Below are 24,895 nucleotides of genomic sequence, written 5' to 3' on the forward strand. Positions count from 1 at the left end.
ACCAAGCCAAACCTTGCCTAATAGGGCTTCATGGCTAAGATGGCTGACTGTGGTATTGAAATGAATACCCGTACCGAATGGAAGTGTATTGTACAATACAGTACAGTACTGTACTGTATGTACTGTACACACATACAGTACTGTACTGTGAACAATACAGTACTGTAGGACTATGATATGCCTTGGTATAGAAATTACTGTACTGACACGTATTATTGTAATCATAGCATGTGAAAGAATCTCTTTGTGTGTGTGGTGCGTGTGTGTCTCCTGGTAGCCCCATGATTTTTGACCTTTGATAGAGAGGCTGACAGGCGCTGTCACCGAATATGTACTCGTGGATTATGGTCTGTGTTACACGCACGGTGGCCACCTGTACCCTTCAGCCAGGAACCATGATCGTCGTGTCCATTCAAAAATAATCATAGGATTTTCTCAAAAATATGCTCAATATGTTTGCCAGCAAAATTACATTGGTTAACTGTATTTTACAGTACCAAACCTAACCTACTACGATACAACTGCTTGGCAAAGGTGAGTGACCATGGCATTGAAGTGAATGCCCATACCGAATGGAAGTGTACTGTACAGTATTGTACTGTACATACACACATACAGTACTGTACTGTGTACTGTAGTACCATCTTATGGACTGGTACAGAAATTACTGTACTGATACTCTTATTATCATCGTATTGTGTGAAGGAATCTCTTTGTGTGTGTGGTGCGTGTTTGTCTCCCGGTGGCCGCACTATTTTCGACCTTCAGTAGAGATGCGGAAGGGCACTGTCACCGAACATGTTCTCATGGCTTGTGGTCTCTGTAACACAAGGGGTGGCAGTGAGGAAAGAGCTAACTCAGACATAGGGTGGGGATGCGTACGAATGTTTTGACACCACTTGCGGGTTACAATCATATTGCTCAGGTGCAGGAGGTTCACTGGGAGTGATTGGATGAGCGCATGACTTTGACCATTCAGTACAAGGACGGATGGATATTTTAGCTCTGGTTGTAGGTAACGGATTTCTTCCCACTGTCGACTGGAGCCCAGGCGTCATAATACCGAATGTTTGGAGATGTTGGCTGGCTGGACTAAGTTCTTGGGCACTTTTACGTCTGGATAATAACAAGGAAATTCAGATAATGATTTAACAGAGCCGAGGCCCAGTGTCTCAATAATGAACACGTCCGGATAATTGGGACATCACTGTATATATATACTGTATATATATACTTATATATATATATATATATATAGAGAGAGAGAGAGAGAGAGAGAGAGAGAGAGAGAGAGAGACAGAGAGAGAGAGAGAGAGACAGAGAGAGAGAGAGAGAGAGAGAGAATATATATATATATATAAATATATATATATATATATATATATATATATATATATATATATATATGTAACTTGCAATACTTTGGTGATAGAAACTCCGTGTACAAACAGCTAGATAAGGAGTTTATTACAAGCTCACAGTAAAACAGTCTGCCCGTGTCGGGTGTCTGCTAAGAACTGATGCAATAACACCGTCTTCAGGCGTGGGAAAGGGTGCTGACGTAGCAAGATTAGTGGGGGCATGTATGCATTGGGGGGCGACATATATACATCGGGGGTAGACATATTGTGGAGGGGGTACACTACTCCCCCGGGTAGCTGAGACGGTGTCTCCTGACACCGGGAGTGAAAAGGTGTTTGATTATAGTAGTAAGGCAGGACGAGGGAGGTTTGTACAAGGGATAAGTATGATACAGGGGCAGTAGGGGAGACATGGCCATGTTGAGGGGAGGGAATTAGAACGATATATACAGATGAGATATACAAGGATTAATAGGTACAAATTCAGTAAGGGTCGAAGGTATATATAAACATAATGGGAAGTACACAATAATAGTTTGATACATGATAAACAAGGAGTAGATATGAGAGTTCTATTGTTGGTCTCCCTTCATCATTTTTTTCTTTTTTTTTGTATTTTCTGTAGGATACACTGTCACTCAGTAATGTATGAAAGAAATACCATCATTTTCTAGTAGGCAGAGTGCTGTTCACAGTTTGGTGAATGGTTAGATGGCAATGGTAGTCACTGAATGTGAGAGCACTAAGTACGGGGAGTTTCTACGTCATGTGTAGGGCGTACTATGCCGGTAGCGACTCTGATTTCTTGGAGTCGACGTTCCATTTTTCTGACACAACAATGCACTGCACAGATGATGAGTAGAAAACCTATGAAAGCGATAACCACAGGGGGAAACACAACTGTTGGATGAACCCATGAACGGCTGAAGGCCAGAGAAAATTGATCCATAATGAAATCACTGTCATTGAGGAAGGTGAGCATGCGCAAGTGAGGGGAGGTGATGGTAATGTTGGCAGATGGTAGGGTTGAAGGCATGTCGATTGGTTGAAAGATGTCATAGGAGTGTTTACGAACAGCTTGGTGATAGCGTGTGGCGTAAGTGATGACGGACTCCGATTTGACGGTACAATAGTCAGGGGCTTTGTAGAGACCACTAGCGGGGACGGAGCGAACGGAAGAACCAGGACACATGATTGTGACAGAGATGGGAACAGCAAAGAAGAAGTACTGGACATGGTTGAGGTGAGCATGGTGGACCGGGAGGTCAGAAGCTGGGACAAAAGAACAGGCCGAGTAGATGGAATGGTTGCGAACTAAAGCAGACTCACAGGGTGTAGCACTGCTAGGGAAGATAGCGAAAAGGTGGGCAGCACAGAGATGAGAGGTCGGAGTAAGGGAGGAACATTGCTGGAGGTCTGTGGAAGAAAGGAAGGCAACGGAAAGATGATCATGGGAGAGGAGGAAATATTCTGAAGGAACAGATACCTGTAACAAGGAGTTGTTGAGGCGGAAAGGGAAGGGAATGATGTGGAAAAGGTTAAAGGTTATGGCAGAACGGAGAGGAATATGGACGACGACATATGTAGTGAGAAGAGTGGCTTCGAGAACAGGATAATAATATTCAAGGGAGGAGTAAGGGAGGACTGGGGAGAGACCGAAGGTGGAGTGAGCCCATTCCAGGACAGAACGGAGAGCTGAGACAGGTACTAAGTCGGCAGTGACAGGGTCATTGATAGCATCGACCAGGATACGAACCAAGGTAGAGACTTGAGACAGGAGAGAGTCAACAGCCAGTTGGAGATTATCCATGTTGAGTTTGAGGTAGAAGAACTGAGAGATAACGTTGAGATCTGAAAGGTGGCGTTGTAAGATATCGGTGAAATTGTTTAGAGTGGACGTGACTTCATTGAGTTGGGTTGTGAGCTTCTGTAACATAGTGTGTTGGATTCTAATGACTCGGCATTGTGATTCTAGGGCTGAAGCTAAATGAGTGAGATCAGATTTGAAGCCAGAAATATCACGGGCTGTAGCAACGCCAAACAACCCACTCAGAATCTCACCGCCGAAGTCGAAGAGACCTCGTTTCACACGAGAACGACCCATGGGTGTCTGAATGGAAAATGTGTCATTGAGCTCAGTGAATCTGTTACTTATGTATTGCAACTGCCAGGAGAGTGGGAGGAAAAGGTTATAGAGATACTCATTCGGGTTGTGTGTCCCCATGAGGGCCGTGAGATGGTTCCTGATTCCGTGGAGCTGGTGCGCGTAGGCAGGTAGGGCAATGGCTACATCGGCCAGGGGCGCAAGATCATAGCGCAAAGAGGCGATGTCGTCGATAAGCATTACCTCGCCTCCCAAGCCGACCAAGGCCCCGGGACGTACTCCACCATCGTCCTGACCTGACCCAGACCTCAGGAGGGTCAGCATTGCCAGCAGGGAGATCGCTAACATCGTACCTAGAAAATCAGGGTAGAGTTAATGGGGGAGGTCGTGAAGAGGTTGATGGGCAGAGCGCAGTTTGGACCGATATTGATTGGTTGATGAATGAGCAGGTGGAGATGGAGATAAAGGAGACTGAGGGATAGGTGGAGACAAGGTAGACTGAGGGATGGGAGGAGGGGAAGAGGGGGCAGGAGGTTGTGTAAGTGACTCTTCCAACACGAGGCCATGGGGTGCACGCTTTAAGTCATCGACGTGGACCCATCTGGTGTCCCTAGTGGACAGGTCCTGGAGGTGAAATTTGTTGCCTTGTTGAGTGAGGACGCGGTGGGGCCCTGTAAATTTGTCATCCAACTTAGAGGAACGCGTATGGGAATGAGCAAAGACAAGATCGCCTACACTGATAGTGATAGGAGAGGCGGACTTATGTTGGCGCTGCAGCATGTCCTCCTGAGAGGAAGCCAAAGTGGATTGGACATACTGGTGGATTGTCTGGAAGTTGGCCAATTGTAGTTTAACATAATCATCCATGTTGTAGATGGGTTCTGGCTTTGAGGATAAGAGAGAGTATGGGAGGTCCTTGTCAAAACCAAAGAGGACGAAGAAGGGAGATTCAGCAATGGATGCATTGATGGAACTATTGATGGAGGATGCCACTTGGGGAATCCAGTCATCCCAGGACGAACTATGGGAGCCGAGATGTCTGAGGCACTCTAAGATTTTACGGTTGTGGCGTTCTACAAGGCCATTGGAAGCCGGATGGTTAGGCACGACATTGCACTTACTGATATGAAAGTGGCGACAGATCTCATCGAGAAGGCTATTGTTGAATTCTGTACCGTTGTCAGTAAGAATGGTATGAGGGGTACTGAATGGGCAAATTACGTGATCTACAAAGGCACGGGCAACGCTCTGCGCGGTCTTGTCGGAGAGGGGTACGAGGACACAGTAGTGGGAGAAGTGGTCGACCGCTACGAACAAGTACTCAGTGCCAGATTCTGTGAGAGGTAGTTTTAAGAGATCGATTGAGACAGTTTCCCATGGTCGTGATGGGATTGGGTATTGTAAGAGAGGTGCTGGTAAGCCGGTTGATCCTTTGTGGCGATGGCAGGAGAGGCAAGAGTCACAGTGGGCATTGATATCGCGGCACATGGTTGGCCAATAGTATTTGAGACGTGCTTGGCGCAAGCATCAGTCTTTACCTGGATGGGAAGCTTGAGGAGTATTATGAACAATATGAAGAACCTTTGGTATCAGGGCAGTGGGGACAACAAGTTGGCGTACTTCGCGATTGGGCATATCTTTGCCCGTTAGCAGTGTTTTTCTGTACAAGAGATCATCATCTAGCATGAACTCATCTAGTGATACTGGCAGAGTAGGTAAGGTCGAGGCATCGCCAGATTCTAGGAAATAAATGACTTTGGACCACATGGGGTCTTGGCGTTGAAAGTTTCGAACAACTTCTGACGTTAGTGTAGTATTTTCAGTGACTTCAGGCTACAGTGATGTTATAGCTGCTGCTACGTGACGTGAGAGTGCGTCTGCGACTACATTCAACTTGCCTGGTACATATTGAAAAGTGGGATTAAAGTCCTGGATGATGACAGACCATCTAGCTAACCTACCTGTTAGGTTGCGATTCTTGAACAAATCACATAGTGGAAGGTGGTCTGTTTGGATATGCACTGGATAACCATAGACTATATCTCTGAAATGTTTCAAGGACCAGATTACCGCTAGCGCTTCGAGATCTGTGACACTGTAGTTACGTTCAGCGGTTGTAAGGGTGCGACTAGCATACGCTATTACGTGCTTCCTTGATGCTTCATCGAGTTGCATCAAAACGGCACCAAATCCAGTGCCTGAGGCGTCTGTGCAGAGAAGGAAGGGTGTGGTATAATCAGGGAACGCTAGAATAAGGGCATTTACAAGAGCTGTCTTTAGCTTTTGGAAAGCCTGTGACTGGTCGTTAGTCCAAACAAAGGGCACATTCTGCTTGAGTAAGTGGGTCAGAGGAGCGGCGATCTGCGCATAATTCCTGATAAAGCGACGATAATAGCCACTGAGGCCCAGGAAACTTCGTACAGCGTCGGTAGTGGTAGGTTCTGGGAAATTAATGATCGCCTTAGTTTTATCCTCATTAGTATGAATGCCTTGTGCATCTACGACATGGCCTAGGAATTTGATTTTCTTTCACAGGAAGTCACATTTACTGAGATTGATTTTCAGGCCTGCGAGCTGGAGGCGTTCAAAGACTTGCTGGAGTTTGGTAAAATGATCAGGGATGGATTTACTCACAACAAAGATATCATCTAGGTAAGCAAAAAGAGAGTGTCCCATCATACCGCTGAAGACTGAATGGATAAGTCGCATGAACACAGAAGGAGCATTTCTCAGACCAAAAGGGAGTCTCTTAAACTGAAAATGTCCGGAAGGGGTGCTAAAGGCTGTAACTGGGCGAGAGGACTCTTCCATTTCGACCTGCCAGTACCCGCTGAGGAGGTCTAAAGATGAAAAGACTACGTTATTTTCACCAAGGGATTCTAGCAAATCAGTGAGGACAGGTAACTGGAAACGGTCTGGAACGGTGACAGAATTGACCTTTCGATAGTTGACTACTGGTCTAAGGTTGCCGTCCTTCTTTGGTACTAAGAAAAGTGGGCTATTCCATGGACTGACGGAGGGTTCAATAATGTCCTGGTCTAACATGTTCTGTACCATTTGATCTGTTTGCTTTCTCTGGCTGTGAGGCAATCGATACGCTGGTATGTAAATCGGCTGAGTTCCTGGGAGTAGTTCAATCGTATGTTTGACAAGGTCTGTTCTACCCATCGGTTCACCGGGTAAGGCAACCACGTTTCTGTATGAGGTCAGAAGGTCGAGGAGTTGAGGCGTATGTTCTGGGAAATCTGTGCAAGTGAGATGTGAGAGCATATCGGGTGAATGCGTCGGCGCAGATCCCGTAGAGTTAATAGTACATACACCGATTGGCGTATCATCAGTCTGAATAGTAGGAATTGAGGAATCCTGGCACACCTTTACGGCCACTGGGTATACTAGGAAGTCTGCAATCTTTACACCACTTTTAAGTTTTAGTGGAGCATTTGTGACATTGAGCAAGTACAGGTAGCATAAACTGTCCTCTAAGACTGTACACCACGCTGACTCATAAGTCAAGCCATTCACACAACACGTCTCAGGTAGGGTTAGTACATCCACTCCTTCTTTCGCACCGGCAACACAAACAGAGACTTTGGTGAACTCATGCGGTAACAAAATTGTGCACGTATTCGTTACTGCACGTTTCGTCTCTGCGTGTTGGAGAAGATCATTCAGACTGTGTGAGGTAGGTAACTGAGACATGTCTGAGTCAGCGATAGTGTTGTCGGGAGAGGATGTAAGAGCCATGTTCGAGGGCTGATATGATGTATCAGGAGACATTGAGGAATTTATGTCCTTGCTCGCAGTCAGTAAAGGAATGATATCTGTATTCTCAGATGATGATAGTGGTGGTTCGGGCTGGGTTGGACTTTTTGGTAGTGATAGGGACAGAAGTAATTGAAGGACTGATTTGATCGTAAGAACAGGACGGGGACATTCCATAGTGTAAACCGGGAATCCAGAAATGTCTATACTACCTCAAGCAGGTAATAATGCAATGGAATGTTGTGCCATGGGGAGAAACCAATAAGGGCATCTGCGGGATACTGCAAGTCATTAGTGACATGAAATTCAATGAGGATTGGGGGCAAAGCTCTGTGGAGTTTGACTTCAAGGGTGACTCTTCCCTTAACCTTAAACTCTGAGCTGTTAACACCACATAGGCGAATGTCTGGTGGTTCTAGGAAACTGACGTGGCTGTGATGGCGATGAATAATTTGTGAGGAATTTTCGGAGATGAGATTTACTATAGATCCTGTGTCCAAGAAGAATGACGTTGGTATGTCATGACTGCTTCCGAGAATGACTAAACCCGAGGATGTTATGGGACCTACATGGCGGATGGGGAGTTGGGTTTCTGGTTCTACGTGATATTGGTCCGATACGTGCGCGGCGCTTCCCCCGACTGTGGGCGGTTGAGGTAACGACATTCCTCAGTGGTGTGAGTCGTGTTTGATTTGTGGTATTTGCAGTGTGGACGACGTGAGCGGGAAGGAGTACGATGTCTGGTTTGGGAGTGAGGACGTCTGTATGTACGGTCGCAACTGGATGCTCGATGTCCAGGATGACCACAGTACCAGCAATGAATCGAAGATTGTCTGTTCCATCGGGCGCTAGATTGATCACGACCTGCGGTAGGAGAGCGATGTGTGGCAGGTCTGCCGCGTGTGGTGGGACGGGAGCGAGATTGGTCTGGGGTAGTGGAGGTGTGACAGACTGAGGAGGTCAAGGGTTGGGTGGTGCCCTGACGCGTGTAGTTCGATCCTGTTATTTCATGAATGGCTTTAGTGACCTGAATAATTTTATCCCCTGAATTGAAACCGATTTCCAAGGCTAGCTCTCGCTGTTTAGGAGTAAGCCAGTGAAGGAATCTGAGGTAACCAATTAAGTCAGCAAAGTTGGTGAGTGAAAGCATTGGAACGCCATTCTTGTCTTCTAACCATTTCGTGCCTACCAGTAATTGGAGCATCTCGCTACTAGTTGCTTTCATGGCGGTGGCAGCTTCGCGGAGCTTGGCATATTGCGCTGGGACGCGCAAGTCCTCATCTAGTTGGTTTAGGAGATTAATGAATCCCATGAGAGACGCGGAATTTGAATGCTGGCAACAAAGGCTGATGAGTTCCGTACGAAAATCACCAAAGGTACGAATGCTATCGAAATGTCCTGCACGGATCGCGGATCCGATGTCTGATTTACCGTGGTGCAAGCGACCGAGGAGGTAAGCTACTTTGAGCGATTCCTCGGTAATTTGTCTATTATTTATTTCGGTTTCGACTTCTCTGAGGAAATCATAAACAGACCAAGTTGGGTCCTGGCCGGTAAATTTGAGACGATTGGCATCGTTGAGACAGATAGACTGTGGAGGGTTGGCCATGGCTGGAAGTGCAGAAGTGGTGGCAGGAGAGGTGTGGGAGAGAGAGAAGGTAGTGGCAGTTAAGGGCGAGCAAGACGGGGTATGAAGGGAGGCAGGAGAGGGAACGACAGGGGAAGGAGTAGAGGAAGAAGGGAGTGTAGAGGCAGGAGTAGAGGAGGAGGTATCTGGATTTACGAGTGTAGGATGGGTAGGAAGTGATTCTGCGGGAAGTGAAACGGGAGTCTCAGGTACAGGGCGGTGGTACTCTCTGCCACTTCGTAAATGAGTGATTGTGTTGGAGTCGGCAGACGAGGTATGATCAGGTGATATTTCCGGGTCGAGAGGGCGGGCGTTAAGCGGTTGACGTGGAAAGTATGACATTTAATGCGGCAATGGAAGATGAAAGGATGAAGATGGATACGTAGGTGGAAATGTATAAATAACAATGAGAGAATGGAATACACTAGGTGTGAAAATATGAATGAAGGTGCGGGGATGAAATGTGTAAATAAAATGCGAAGGATGAGATGGATAATAAATAACGTAGGTGAAGATGAAAACGGGGTAATGGAAATGAGATGGAATATTTACAATAACCAATCTGTAGAGAAAATCGAGGATAATCTCTAGAGAAAGGAAAGATATACTATAGTTACACAGTAGAAACGGGAGTGTCGAGATGGATGACGTGCAGGGTGGCTGGGCGTAGCTGGGCTGGGGCGGGGCGGGGCGACGGGGCGGGGCGGGGCGGGGTGGGGCGGCGGTGGAGAGACAGCTGGGCCGAGAGGAGAAGAGACGCCGCGATGAATCACCGGCAGGGAGTGGCGGTCTTAGGAGGCTCCGTACTCCAGACCAGATGCGGGCGACGGCGGAGGCCGGTGGTGGGTGGTGAGGCACATGTCGGCGCAAGGCAAGTGTAGAGCTGGTGAATTGCAAATGCAGAGAATGGTGGTGGGCAGACAGCGGGCAGACAGTGATAAGTGGCACCGTGGGGGCAGGAGCTATCATGAGTCCGGAACAGGTGCTGGGAACAGGTGCAACAGGTGCGTAGGTCGGCGATGGCGACACGTGCGGTCAGGAACAAGGCGTATGGGTGCGGTTGTTGGAGAGGTGAGCACTGGTGAGAAAAATGGTGCACCCGAAAAGCACAGCCAAGGTATAGAGGCACGGAGGAGGGGCGAGGCTGTCAGATGCGAGGCGTCGTGTATCTTGTTGTATCACTAAAAATCCAAGGAGGCGGTCAGAATGTGATGGTTCGAAACACCGCTCCTACCAAATGTAACTTGCAATACTTTGGTGATAGAAACTCCGTGTACAAACAGCTAGATAAGGAGTTTATTACAAGCTCACAGTAAAACAGTCTGCCCGTGTCGGCTGTCTGCTAAGAACTGATTCAATAACGCCGTCTTCAGGCATGGGAAAGGGTGCTGATGTAGCAAGATTAGTGGGGGCATGTATGCATTGGGGGGGAACATATATACATCGGGGGTAGACATATTGTGTAGGGGGTATATATATATATATATATATATATATATATATATATACACATATATATATACATACCCCCCTGGGGGTTGGGGGGTTTTCAAGAATACTGCCCCAGTATCCCTGCTTGTCGTAAAAGGCGACTAAAAGGGTTGACGGAGGGTTAGTGCCCCTCCCCGGAAAACAACTAACTAAAAAAACAAACAAGAAGCCTCGGACAAGCACTGACCAAACGATGTCGACCCAGGACCCGACAAAGGACTTGGTAATGAGTACATGGAATGTAAGAGGAGCGAATGATGAGGTGAAAGAGAGAGAGTTTGTCCAGGTGCTTGAGGGTGCGAAAGTGGATGTATGTGGAATAACTGAAACAAAATGGAGAGGAGAAAGTGTGAAAGAATGGGAGTATGGATGGGGTATATGTGCAGGAGTAGGTGAGAATGAGAGGGCAAAGGAAAGAGTATGTATAGTTGTGAGTAAAAGATGAAAGAAGAGCATAAGACAGTATGGATCAGTTGGGTCAAGGATTGTGTGGGTAAAGTTGAAAGTTGGAATACAAATGTGGGCGATTGTGTGTGTGTATGCGCCAACGCAAGATCGTGCTAGAAGAGTGAGAGAAGAGTTCTGGACAAATGTGGAAGTGTGCATGGAAAAGTTTGGAAGGAATGAGAGAGTGTTTTTGATTGGTGATATGAATGGTAAAGTTGGGAATGTGAAGGTGGATGGAATAGTTGGTGAGTGGGGTGTGCCTGCTGAGATAGATGAGAATGGGAGTGCATTAGTGGACATTTGTGCTGGGAGGGGGTTGGTGATAGCCAATACCCTCTTCAGGCATAAAATGATCCACAGGTATACATGGCGAGTGATGAGAAGGGTGGGTGGTGAACTGAATGAAAGGAAGGCAATGATTGATTATGTGTGTGTGGATGAAAGGATGCGAAGATATGTAAAGGATGCAAGAGAGTATAGAGGTTGAGGGAGTGGACTTTCTGACCACTACTTGGTGGTGGCCAGAATTAGAATGCAAGTAAGATGGAGGAATAGAAGAAAGGAAAGACAAGAGGAAGGAGTAGTTGCAAGGAGAGTGGAAAGGTTACAAGAGGAGGAGAAAAAGGCAGAGTATAAGAGAGAAGTGGAGGAACGATTGGGCAAATATGAATTGGAGCAGATGGGAGACGTGGAAGGTGTGTGTAAGATATTTGCAGAAGAAATATGTGCAGCATGTGATGTGGTGTGTGGAAGGAAGAGAAGATGGAGGGGGGTGCAAGGAACAGCGTGGTGGACTGAAGAGGTGAAACAGGCTGTGGCACAAAAGAAGAAAGCATACAATGAATGGATGAGAAATAGGGGCGTGGGAGAAATTGAGAGGCAGAAGAGAGAGTTATATGTGGAAAGAAAGAGAGAGGTGAAAGGATTAGTAAGAGAGAGTAAGAAGAGAGTGGATGAGGAATTTGGAAGGAATTTGAGTGTAAAGTGGAGGGACTGTAAGAAAATGTTCTGGAGAGAAGTGAAAAGAGTAAGACAGGGTGGAAGTGAAGTTAGCAGGGGAGTGAAAGATAAAAATGGTAGATTACTAGTGGAGAAGGGAGAAAAAGTGAGCAGATGGAGAGAACACTTTAAGGAATTGTTGAACGTAGAGGATGGAAGTAATGCGAGTATAGGTGGCTGGGGAATGGCTGGGAGAAGGAGGGAGGTGAGAAGACAGGAAGAAATCAGTAGGATAGAAGTTGTGGAAGCAATGAAGAAAGTTAAATCGGGGAAAGCCCCAGGAATTGATGGAGTGTGTGGTGAAATGCTGAAGCATGGGGGAGAGATTGTAGTGGAATGGATGTGGAAGATGTGCAGATTGGCCTGGGAGGAAGGTAGAGTCCCGGAGGATTGGAAGTCAGGTATAATTATTCCCTTGTACAAAGGAAAAGGGGAAAAAGAAGTGTGTGGTAATCATAGGGGCATTTGTCTTCTTAGTATAATAGGAAAAGTGTATGGTAGGATACTTATAGACAGAGTTAGAGAAAGAACAGAGAAATTAGTTGGAGAAGAACAGGGAGGCTTTAGGAAGGGAAGAGGTTGTGTAGATCGGGTATTCAGTCTTAGACCTTTTTTGGAAAAGTTTCTAGAGAGGAGAAGGAAGTTGTATGCAGCCTTCATGGATTTAGAAAAAGCATATGATACGGTGGCTAGACAAGGATTGTGGAAAGTATTAAGAATATATGGAGAAGATGGGATGATGTTGAATGCCGTGAATATTATGTATGAGGGTGCTATGGCTGCAGTGCGTGTTGATAGTGAACTGAGTGAGTTTTTTATTTAACGTTGGATTGAAACAGAGATGTGTCATCTCTCTATGGTTGTTCAATTTGTATATGGATGGGGTTATAAAAGAGATACAAGGTAGGGCAGTGGACGTTGGAACGGCCCTAGTGAGAGAGGGCAGTGTTTGAAACTCCATCTCCTGTTGCTTGCAGATGATACTCTGTTGCTAAGTGAAGACGAAGGGGAGTTACAAGGCTTGGTGGATGAGTCTTGGAGAGGGTGTGAGAAATGAAATCTAAAGGTGCAATAGGAAGGAGTAAATTTATGGTCTTTGAGAGAAGTGAAATCAGTTAATGTACACTGAGGTTGGATAAAGAGGAATTGGAAAATGTTAGTGCATTTAAGTACATGGGTAATGTGATGATTAAGGATGGAAATTTAGAGGGCGAAGTGCTTGAAAGGGTACAACAAGGAAGATTAGTTGCTGATTCCTTGAAAGCAGTGATAAGAAACAGGGAAGTGAGCATGGAAGTGAAAAAGTTACTACATGACAGTCTTGTGATACTAACCTTAACCTGCAGATGTGAAGGTTGGACCTTGTTGGAGGGACAGAAATAACGAGTGAGAGCAGTGGAAATGAGTTATTTGAGAGGAGTATGTGGAGTCAAATGGAGACACAGACTGACAAATGAAGAAGTGAAGGAACGTTGTGGTGTGGATGTGGATGTGATAGGAAGCGTTAGGAGAACCACAACCTCTTCTCTTCCTAAAACCTCCCTGTTCTCCCACTAATTCCTCTGTTATTTCCCTAACTCTGTCAATACATATCCTATCGTATACTTTTCCTATGACACTAAGAAGACAAATGCTGCTATGGTTACCACATACTTCTTTTTCCCCTTTTCCTTTGTACAGGGGAATAATTATACCTGACTTCCAATCCTCCAGGACTCTACCTTCCTCGCAAGCCAAACTGCACAACTTCCACATCCTTTCTACTACTATATATCCTACATGCTTTAACATTTCACCACACATCCCATCAATTCCTGGGGCTATCTCCATTATAACTTTCTTCATTGTTTCCACATCTTCCATCCTACTGATTTCCTCCTCTCTTCTGACATCCCTCCGTCTCCCAGCCATTTTCCAGCCACTTAAACTAGCATTACTTTAATCTCTGTGTTCATCAATTTCTTAAAGTGTTCTTTCCTGCTGCTGACTTTTTCTCCCTTCTTCACTAGTAATCTATCATTTTTATCTTTCTCTCCCCAACTAACTTCCTTGGCACCCTGTCTAGCTGTCATTCCCTCTTTCCAGAACATTTTCTTACATACCCTTTACTTTACACTTATATTCCTTCCAAATTCCTCATCCACTCTCTTCTTACTCTTCCTATCTTTTCACCTCTCTCTTTGTTTCCACATATAACTCTCTCTTCCATCTCTCAACTTCTTCCACGCCTCTGTTTCTAATCCACTTACTATATGCTTTCTTCCTTTGTGCCACAGCCTCTCTCACCTCTTCAGTCCACCATGCTGTTCCCTGCACCCCCTTTCGTCTTTTCACCCCACACACCACCTTACATGCTGCACAGATTTCTTCTGTGAATATCTTGCACACACCTTCCACGTCCCGCATCTGCTGTTATCTATATTTACCCAATCGCTCCTCCACTTCCCTCTTATACTCGTATTCTGCCTTTTTTTTTTTTCCGATCCTATTATGACCTTTCCACCCTCTTTATATGAGCTACTTCCTCCTCTCCTTCCCTTCTTCTATATCTCCATTTCATTTGGACCTTGAGTCTGACCACCTCCAAGTGTGCTCAGAAAGTCCACGCCCTCGACCTAAATATACTCTAGCATCCATTACACACCTTCCCATCCTGACATTCACGCACACACGTAATCAGTCATTATCTTCCCTTCATTCAGTTCACTACTCACCCTTCTTATCACTCGCTATGTATACCTATTGATCATTTTGTGTCTGAAGAGGGTATTGGCTACCACCAACCCCCTCCCGGCACAAATGTCCACTAAACCACTGTCATTCTCATACGCCTCTGCAGGCACACCCCATTCACCAACTACTCCAGCCACCTTCAGATTCCCAAGCCTTCTATTCATATCTCCAGTCAAAAAACACTCTCTCATTCCATTCAAACTTTTCCATGCATGCTTCCACATTTGTCCCGAACGCTTCTCTCACTCTGATTGCACGATCTTGCATTGGCGCATACATGCACACAATTGCCCACATTTGTAGTCCAACTTTTAATTTTACCCACACAGTCCTTGGGCCAACTGATCCATACTTTCTTATATTCTTACTCCATCTGTTAATCACAACAATACACACTCCTTCTTTTGCCCTCTCATTCTCATCTACTTCCGCACATGTACCCCATCCATACTCTCGTTTTCTCACACTCTCACCTTCATTTAGTTTCAGTTAATCTACATACATCCACTTTTGCACCCTCAAGCACCTGGACAATCTTTCTTTCACATCATTTGCACTCTTTACATTCCAAGTAGCTAACCGTATTATGTCCTTTGTTTGGTCCTTAGTCGTCACGTCTTGGTCAGTCCTGGTCGGAGGCTTCTTGCTCGTATTTTCAGTTAGTTGTTTTCTGGGAAAGGGCACTAACCTTCCGCCAATCTACTTGTTGTCACTTAGGGAACACTTGATGTTTGCTTATAAGGTTACCAGCCAGAGTTCTAAATGCTTTCCTGTTTTACACGAAATCATTTGGCTTTCCAGTCAGTGTAGAGCTACCCTATAAACAGAGTACCACCACACTAAGTGGGTGGATGATGGGCTCCCCACGTACCATATATATATATATATATATATATATATATATATATTGCCAGACGCCTCAATCCCGTCTGGGGTGGCCACAAACAAATCGCCTCCACGTCGCCCTGTCCCCCGCCATTTCACTACCCCGCTCCCAACTCACACCCCCCTCTCTCATATACCTCTCCATCCCATCCCTCCATCTCATCCTCGGCCTCCCCCTCTCTCTTCCCCTCTCCACCTCACTCACATACACTCTCTTCGTCAGTCTTTCACCTTCCATCCTCTCCACATGGCGAAACCACCTCAGTGGATATATATATATCACCAGCCGTTTGAGTATCCACTGCAGGACCGGCTTATCCCGACCGAAGTGAGGACGATACAGCCTATGTATCTCCAAGACGTGGCTTAGGCTGTCTGGTAGAGATTGTATGTAGGGTGAGAGGTGCTTTTAAGTGTGATTGTAGTGTTGGAGTGGCTTTGGATGTGTGTGTACTCTGTGAACCAAGTGTAATCGGCCCGTGGAAGCCAACTGGGTGCAAGCATGCTTCACAGTAAGCGACCTGAGTTCAACCATTCAACCGCAGTTCCTCTTACGTCCGCCAAAGCGGTACGTGGCCAGGAGAATGCTCCCAAAATTAATTACCCTGGTGGGGCACGAACCCTCGTTCTCCCTTGTACGAAAATGCGCACTTTACCACTGTACCAGAAAGGCTTCATATATATCATCATCATCATCATCATCATCAACCGTTGAGGTCCACTGCAGGACCGGCCTATCCCTACCGAAGCAGGGACAATCCAGCCAATGTATGTCTACCCAGTGGCTTAGGCTGTCTGGTAGAGACTGTACTCGTATGTAGGGTGTGAAGTGCTTGTCAGTGTGATTGTAGTGGTGTAGTGGCTTTGGATGTGTGTGTGTAGTCTGTGAACTAAGTGTAATCGGCCCGCCTTAAGCCGATTGGGTGCAAGCATACTAGTATGTGACACTGGTTCAACCACAGCACCCCTTGTGTCCGCCAAAGTAGCAAGTGGCTTGGTGAATGTCAGAAGTAAATCCTGACCAATTTAATTTATATGGTTTTGTTTGTTATGTCTTCAACTAATATTTGTTTAGTTTGCCATAAATGCACCATAGGTTGTACAAGCTCTTAGAGTTGTTTCCCAGGCATAAATTGTCCAGTTGTCTTGTGATGGTTTGCATGAGGAATTGTGGGTAGGATTCTGGCTGAGCAAGGCAATGAGGAGGCCGGGTGTTATGAGAGAAGCAGTGGAGAACCAGCACTGGCACTACAAGCTATAACCGTTTGTTTCCATCGGACACGGATATACAGTATGGGAAAAAGGAATCCCTGTGACCTAACGCTACACTCCTGCCGGTTCATGTGTCTCTCTCCTGCCCTGTTAACTCCCTCGTTCAGCTAGATTCTGCATGTGTACAGAAACATCTGTGGATGTACACGTCCACCAGATAAGACCCTCCACTAATTTTTTGTTTAACCCTGCTTGTGTTACGTGTTTGTGTTGTGTTGTGAGGTTGTAGTGGGCACATATCCACGGTGTTTATTGATTGTATAATAAATCTTAATTTTACTCACTGTTTTGATGTACCCAGACACTGTGTTATTAACTTAATCACCTGGAGTCTTTTTATAACAACCTTGTAGTCAGGGTAATTTTTTCACCTTCATTGTCTTACTCTGTGAAGGCATTATCGAAGCCAAACCCTGACAGTCAACGCTTCCCAAAGTTTTTACAACTCTGGCGGGAGGGGAACCCGCGCTCACCAGCGTGCGAAACGCACACTCTACCACTGTACCACAGATGTTCCTCCATATATATATATATATATATATATATATATATATAGTACAGATCTCTCTCTCTCTCTATCTATCTCTCTCTCTCTATCTATCTATCAGTCTATCTCGCTATATATACTGTGGCTGTGCATTTATTTTTTCTTTATGGGTTACTCCTCGGCGCAAAATCTATATAAAAGAGAACGTGTTTCTGGGTCTTATTTTTGATAGACCGCTGACCTAGATTCTTCATTTCCATTCTGTTTTTGCAACTTTTGTTGAGGCCATGAATATCCTGATGGTATTGGGTCATTCTCGTACCGCACGGGGAGCTGGCTGTCAGACCCTCTTCCTTTTGCAGTGGATATCTGTTATTCTTTCTTAACATTAGTATGGGTTTGAGGTATAAGATATCTGCTAAAGATACTCGTCTCTGAATGTTACATCCAGAGCATCATAATGATCTTCGTCTGACGACTGGGGCATTCATGTCATTCCCAGTTTTGAGCTTGTTGACAGATTTGTGATACCCTCCCTTTGGACATTTGCCACAAGATGTTGATTATTTGTTATCGTCTTCACTCCCTCCTGGATTATGTGTCCCGTGTCATGCTGTACCAGGATCTTGGTTTTATCTTTATGCCACTCGCCTAGGTATTCCAGTGCCCTTTAGTTACGGTGCCCTGTCTGTTATACCAGCCTCTGTGAGTTCACTAACAGTTTGTCTGCATCCAGCAACGATGTTATCGATTACTTCTCTGGGTTACATTCTGTGGGTCCTTTGCTGTTAGAAAAAGCTCATTTCCCCCTCATGATGGTCGATCTTCTGTCTGTACAGATGTTTCAAAAACAGATGCATGGGAGGACTTCGTGTTGTTTCCCTTTCCTTCAGTCAGGGTGGTGGCCTTCCTGCTATTTCGTCTGTTTTCATGGTTGAAATGAGTGCTACATTATTTGCTCCATATATCAGTTTATCCACAGACTACTTCTCTGACTTTTAATGACTACTTCAATCCTCTCTCTGCACTAGTCTTTTAGTCCATCTCATCATTTGGTTTCATTGACTTTAGAGTGGCTTTGCTTCCTTGGCCGTCATGGTAGGTTTTGCTGGGTTCCAGCCTATGCTGGTGTGTCAGGGAATTAGCCGGATGATCCGGTGGCAGAGGTAGCAATGGCCCACCCACCTCCTGCTGTGGAATCCCATTCTCCTTTTGCATCAGCTGACTACATCTGAGTTTTTCTAATATAGTTAGACAGCTTAGCCATTCTTGGCAAGAACACAAGGATATAGTTGGGGGCCAACAAGACGTGTGCTATTGGAGATGCAATGGGCACCTTCCATTACATAGACTTGTCTTACTGGTGGGAGACGGCTTTATGTCAACTCTGGATTGGTGACACCCGATTCCCTCATGATTTTTCATGGAGATTGCCCCCCCCCCCCCACCCCTCCGTTCCGTGAAGATTGTTTGGTTCCCATGACTGTTCGGCACTTGCTGATGGAATGCCCCAGTCTTGGGAACCTACACCATAAGAACCTCTCTGAAAACTGGGTGGGTGATGGGTTGTACTATCTTTTATGAGTCAATGCATGTTGAATGGGAGGGGAACCCTCTCTTTTGTGGAAGCAGCTGGACTCCTTATACGATTTGTAGTTTTTTTCTTTTCAGTAATTAATGCTTAATGTTTTTCATTTTTTCATTATCGCTTGGTTTACCTTCCTGTCTGCTCTCATTCTTTATAATCGTCGTTTTAATTGTTGGCCAACAGCATATGTCACTGGCAGTTACGCTGCCAGTCTTTATTTCTGTTATTCAATCAATCAATCAAATCCCAAGTTACCAAGGCTTGTCTGACCAGTGGGAGACTATTTTATGCCGATTCTGAATTGGCCACACCCGGTTCTTTCATGGATTTTTTAAATGGAAGGCACTCCTCCCTCCTCTCTGAGAGGATTGCTTGGTCCACATAACTGTTCAGTACTTGCTGGTGGAATGCCACAGTCTTGGGGATTCATGCCATCAGTACATTTCTGGGCATCAGGCAGCTTACGTGTTATACTTTCTTTCGTGGGGACCTGGAGAGTTTGTCTTTGCTACGGGAAAGGGAATCTTCTCGTTGTGGAAACAGCTGGACTCCACACTATGCTTTAGTTTTTAGTGGTTTTCGTGTATTATTTTGCTTCTTTTATTTTGTCGTTTTGACTGCTTTTATTTTTTTTACCCCCCACCTGACGAAGTCAGAGGAGGGTGTTGTTTTCACTGGGATAAAAAAGATTAGGTGGCATACAGATTTCGTTTCCGGAGGAAATCTCAGAAATTATTAACTGAAGAGTCATGAAATTTCACAGTTATGATTCTTATAGTGAACTGGTGCCTTTTAGTAGGTAGAATGCTTTGTCTTAAGTAATTTTTTTAATAACCAAAAAATAAACAAGAAAAGTCAGAGATTTCAGTGCGACCAGCTGTCTCTGTGTTATACAGAGAGGGGAGGGGGGTGAGGGCGTTATGCGCTTGGTTAGATGTGCAGGGAGATGGGGAGTATGTGCTTGGTCAGATGGAGGGTTGCAACAGCAAAATGTTGCCTATATCTTACTGTATTTTTCACAGTTGTCTGTCATCATATGACCCTGGGAGTTCTGCTGTCAGCTTTTTCTTTTGGCCAATCATCCAATCAATCGATCTCGTTCTTTCTGTGAGGATTGTTTGGTGGGTACCCTTGATTGTCTGGCACTTGCTGGTACAGTGTTCAAGTCTTGGGGATGTACACCATCTCTACCTCTATGAGCATTGAGCGGTTGATGGACTGGACATTATTTCATCTGTGCTTTGAGTAGGTGCTTGTGTTATGGACGGGAGAATCCTGTGTTTTGCTGAGGCAGCCGGATTGCTTTGCAAGAATTAGCGTTTACTGGTTTTAGTATGTTTTTTTTTTTTTTTTGCTAAATTTGGTTCATAGTTATTGATATCTTTTTCACTGTTGTCTGGAGGCATATTAGTCAGGCGGCATTTGTCCATTTAATGGCTCTACTTCGTTTTTCCTGCCAACTCTATTTTTTTTACGTATTCATAAGGTACAGACGTAGATGAATGGAATTCACCTTGTTGTTAAGTTTCTATGCAATTCATCTTGAAATGCCAATGCTTTGAACATTCACATACTATCGTCTGCAATAATATAGGAAGCTACATATGTTGGATACACCGCAAACTATATTTTTGCCAGAATATTTATGTTTTACACAAAAAAACATTACTTATGTCACTAAATTCAATGCATCCGCGTCCATTTCATTATTTTAATAGCTACATAAAATGCATAATTATTTTTAAATCTCTTTCCAGATGCAAGACAACTGATGGGGTGTTTGTAACTGTACTGCCAGCTTAACGATATCGACCACATCAACAATGGATGAATGCATCATTTGCAAAGAGTCAGGAGGTGGCCCCTATTCTGTTGCAAGTCAAAAATCCCTAGAAACCATACAATCCTTTTGTCAAGACTGGACTAAAATTGGACAGAATTTGGATATTCTAAACCGAGTGAGAAGTCTGGTATATTCTGATGACACCAAATACATTTACCATAGAAAGTGCTACCAGTCCCTTTGCCATAAAGGTAATCTGACCCGCGCTCAAAAAAAATATGAGGATGACATAGCATCAGCTGCAGAAAGTAAGAAGCGTGGTAGAACAAGCAGCGAGCCTTCTTCTTCTAAAACGAGAAAAACTTTTGACCAGGAGCTTTGCATATTTTGCGAAAGCAATGAAAAAAGTGCAGTGCATAGTGTTTCCTCCAGTGACACGGGGAAAAAGTTTTTGGCCATTAAAGAATCCACTAAAAGTGAAGAAGTCGCTGCCAGGCTTGCTTACCTTAATGATGAAAAGGACGCTTTTGCTCAAAATATGAAATATCATATTAATTGCTTGAGTAAAGAAACAAGAGCTATGGAACCATCTACATCTACTACTGACAGCTGTTCGGAAAATGAAAATTTTATCAAGGCAGTGTGTGATATAGAAATAGTACAAATTGTAGAGTTTATGATTACAGATGATAGTACATCAGAATTTCAGAGCATTGACATGAATTCTGTGAAAGACACATATAAACTCCTTCTTGAAGAGCAAGGTGTGACAACACACCCTAAAACATCTTACAAGAAACATATAAAAAATATCTTGCTGGAAAAAGTACCAGGAATAGATTTTGCCAAACGAGGACCAAAGCCAGAAATAATTTTCTCAACAGTGACCAAAGAAAACTTAATGGCGCAAATGTACGAAAACGTCGGAGAAGGAGATGAGATGGAAACAGTGTTAAAGGCATCTCAGATTTTTCGTAGGGAAATTGAAGAAATGGGTGACTGGCATTATACTGGATCATTTGTTGACTTCAATACACCTATGAAGCTACAACAATTTTTTAAATGGGTGATCAGTGGCCCCCATACGGATCTCAATGTAACTCGAGAGATGGAAATAGAAAAATCCTCAAGAAACCTTGCTCAACATGTTGTGTCGTCATTTAGGTCCAGGCGACAAGTGAAATACAAATCAACAGCTGATGGAAAATTTCAAAAATCAAGGATCACCCCACTTTCAGTTGGTCTTGCTCTGACTTCATATCAGGCCAATAGATCCAGATCTGATGTAGAGACCTTGAATAACCTACAAGTTTCCGTCACCTACGATGAGATTGAACGGACAACAACGAGAATGGCAGCAGCTATCGTGGATGACATCAACAACACACAAGGTGTACACATTCCTCCATTTGTAAAGGAAGGAATTAGACCACTGTTTGCAATTGATAACATTGACTTGGGAAGTGATGCGGGTTCATTTCATGGCGCTGATTTGCTGATTGCCCAGAAGTTAGCAGTTCAAGCTCCTTTCATAGCAAGTGACATCAAACTTGACATGACTATTCACGACAAAGCTCTGAAAAAAACATTAGAGATGCCATATATGATCTGTGACAAGCCAGTAAGTCCAAGTGTGTCTCATCAAATAACCTACAAGTTAGACACCCTGAAACCGGTATCTGCAGACTACACACAGTGTGACATTATTTGGCTGTTTATGTGCAGCTCTCTGGTGGCACAGGTAGTGGATAAATATAAAGATACAGATTCGTGGGAGGAAGCTGGAGCTTGCCCCGATGAAATGGTGGAATTCAATCAGGAAATTGTGGTCCCCGACGTCTCATCAACCGTAGGTGGAACATCTGCGTCGGAACATGTTCCCCCAGCTCCACCCAGCCCTGTGTCAAGTGAATCCCAGGTTTGCTCCGGAGTTGGTAGCAGTAGCACTAGCAGCAGTGCAAGCAAAACACTGCCAGAGAGATGTCAGAAGCCACCCACTTGGTCCACCTTTAACTCTCTGATACACGACGAGACACCAGTGTGGAATGGTGGTGTTGTTGCCCCATTGTACAAGAGAAGTCCAACGGAATGGCCAGTTCTCCTCACAATTCTGAAGCATGCCCAAAAACTCAACTGCATTACTGTGGGCGAACGGCTAAGGCCGATTATAACCCTTGATGGTGATTTGTATGACCGTGCAGTAAAGCTCAAGGATTATAAAGAAAATTGGTGCATCAGACTCGGTGGTCTACATATAACTATGGCAGCACTCAAGTGCCTGGGGAAGTACATACAAGGAAGTGGCATTGACATGGCATGGGAAGAAGCTGGCATTTATGGATCAGCTACTGTACGACAAATATTGGACGGTCGTCACATATACAGAGGCATTGAAGCTCACATAGTCACACTGATTGCACTTGTCAGTATGTGCATACAGGTAATTTTCTCAGAAGATGAAAGGTCAGTTCTTGAGCATCACATCACCCAAGTACTTGATGCCTTTACAGCATATTCCGATGAAAAGACAGGTTCTACACTGGAGGACTTCAGATCACAAGTAGCCGAAATGCGCCAGACGCTCTCTACCCATGGTTGTTTCAAAATGGTAAATGAGTGGAAAGAACAAGCAAAAGGTGTCTCCAAATTTCTAACAAACTACATGAATCAGGTTGAGGTTCTCCTGATGTTTACTGCTGCTACACGGACCTGCAACTGGAGACTTCATTTGGCTAAGATGGAGGAGCTGTTGCCTTATTTTCATGCTCATGACCAGTACAACTATGGACGGTGGGGGCCACTCTATGTTGCAGACATGTTGGAACTGCAAAGCACAGACCCTGAGACTTGGCACTTTTTAGACGAAGGCAACTTTTCTATTACAAAACACAGTGTCCCCTTCACTGCGATTGATCCAGACCATGGCATTGAACAGGAGCATAAAAAGATGAAGGTTAAAGGGGGATTTATTGGCATCACAGGAAAAGAGCAAGCCTTGGACAAGTACTTCATTATAGCCCCTACACTGTGCCGAATTGTACAGGAATTCAAAGAATATGCTGGAATTGAAGCACGCCAGCCAAGTTCTCTTCACCATGAACTTGTTGGAGCAAAAGGTGCCAGGAACATCTCATTCGCAGCAAAGATTTTCAATGTTCTTACCAGAGAGGGAAATCCCTTCCTCAAAAGTGACATGTTCAACCTTGTGACATTTGCTGTCACACCTGATAGTGTTAGCAGAAACATAGAAAATCGAGACAAATTGGGGCGAGAGGCATTGGAAAATTTTGTCACTACTCGGATGGTGGAAAAATCAGTTCATTTCTGGGATGCTCAAAAGAAGAACAACTTGACGTACTTCAAGGACGTAGGAGCCACAGTACAAACTAAAGTCAAAGGGCAGTTGGTATTCATTAAACAGGAAAGGTCATTGCTCTCTCGACTGCTTGTTGTGTGCAAGACTGGAAATGACTTTTCTGTTAAGGATGCTATTACAGAATTTGAATTCAGTGTCGCTCCACCTTCCAACTTTCATCCGGATGGATCAATGATAATGCTTTCAGACAAATCGAAACTGGTACCTGCAGTCATGAAGTCACCACTACCACTGGCAGACGAGCTGACCATCTCAGAACCAGTGAGGGCAGGTTCCTCTGTCCAAATAATAGACGCAATGTGTATAGTGAACATGGTGCCCAAAACTCCTGAAATGTCAAATGCCTTGCACTTTGCAAAGAAGTTTGTCGACATTGTGGCTGACATGAGTGAACCTTATGAGGAGGTCAGGGTCGTTTTTGATCAGTACCTTGCTGGTTCTCTCAAGGAAACAACTCGCCAGAAGCGAACAGTTAACACAACACCAGTTCATTATCATGTCAATGATAACACCGAAATAAGGAATTTGAAGACATTCCTCTCTCATGTGGACACCAAGGCAGAGCTGACAGAGTACCTCTCAGATAAACTCATCAGTCACTATGAAAATAAGCCAAAGAGAGTGGTTGTTATGCACCATACAACAATGAAAGCTAATCACTCATTATCTGACATTGTTAGTATGCCTGAGATGGCAACGGGTTAGCACAATCTGGAGGAGGGAGACCAGCTTGTTCTTCTGAATGCATTTGACGTGATGACAAGGACCCTCAATCCACTTTGGATGTCTTTTCAGTTGACACAGATGTTTTTGTTCTGCTTTTAGGTCACTTCCCATCACTTCCAAAGGCAACAACACTTCTCAGAACAAAAAGTGACAGAATACCAATCAATGATTGCTACCAAAGACTTGGACCCAAGAGGACAGAGGCACTCATTGGATGGTATGCTTTCAAGGGAAGAGACAACACTGGATCATTT

This window comes from Coenobita brevimanus, chromosome 40 (assembly GCF_032717465.1).
Source record: "Coenobita brevimanus isolate Jiangsu-jjx chromosome 40, ASM3271746v2, whole genome shotgun sequence".
Taxonomy (NCBI): domain Eukaryota; kingdom Metazoa; phylum Arthropoda; class Malacostraca; order Decapoda; family Coenobitidae; genus Coenobita; species Coenobita brevimanus.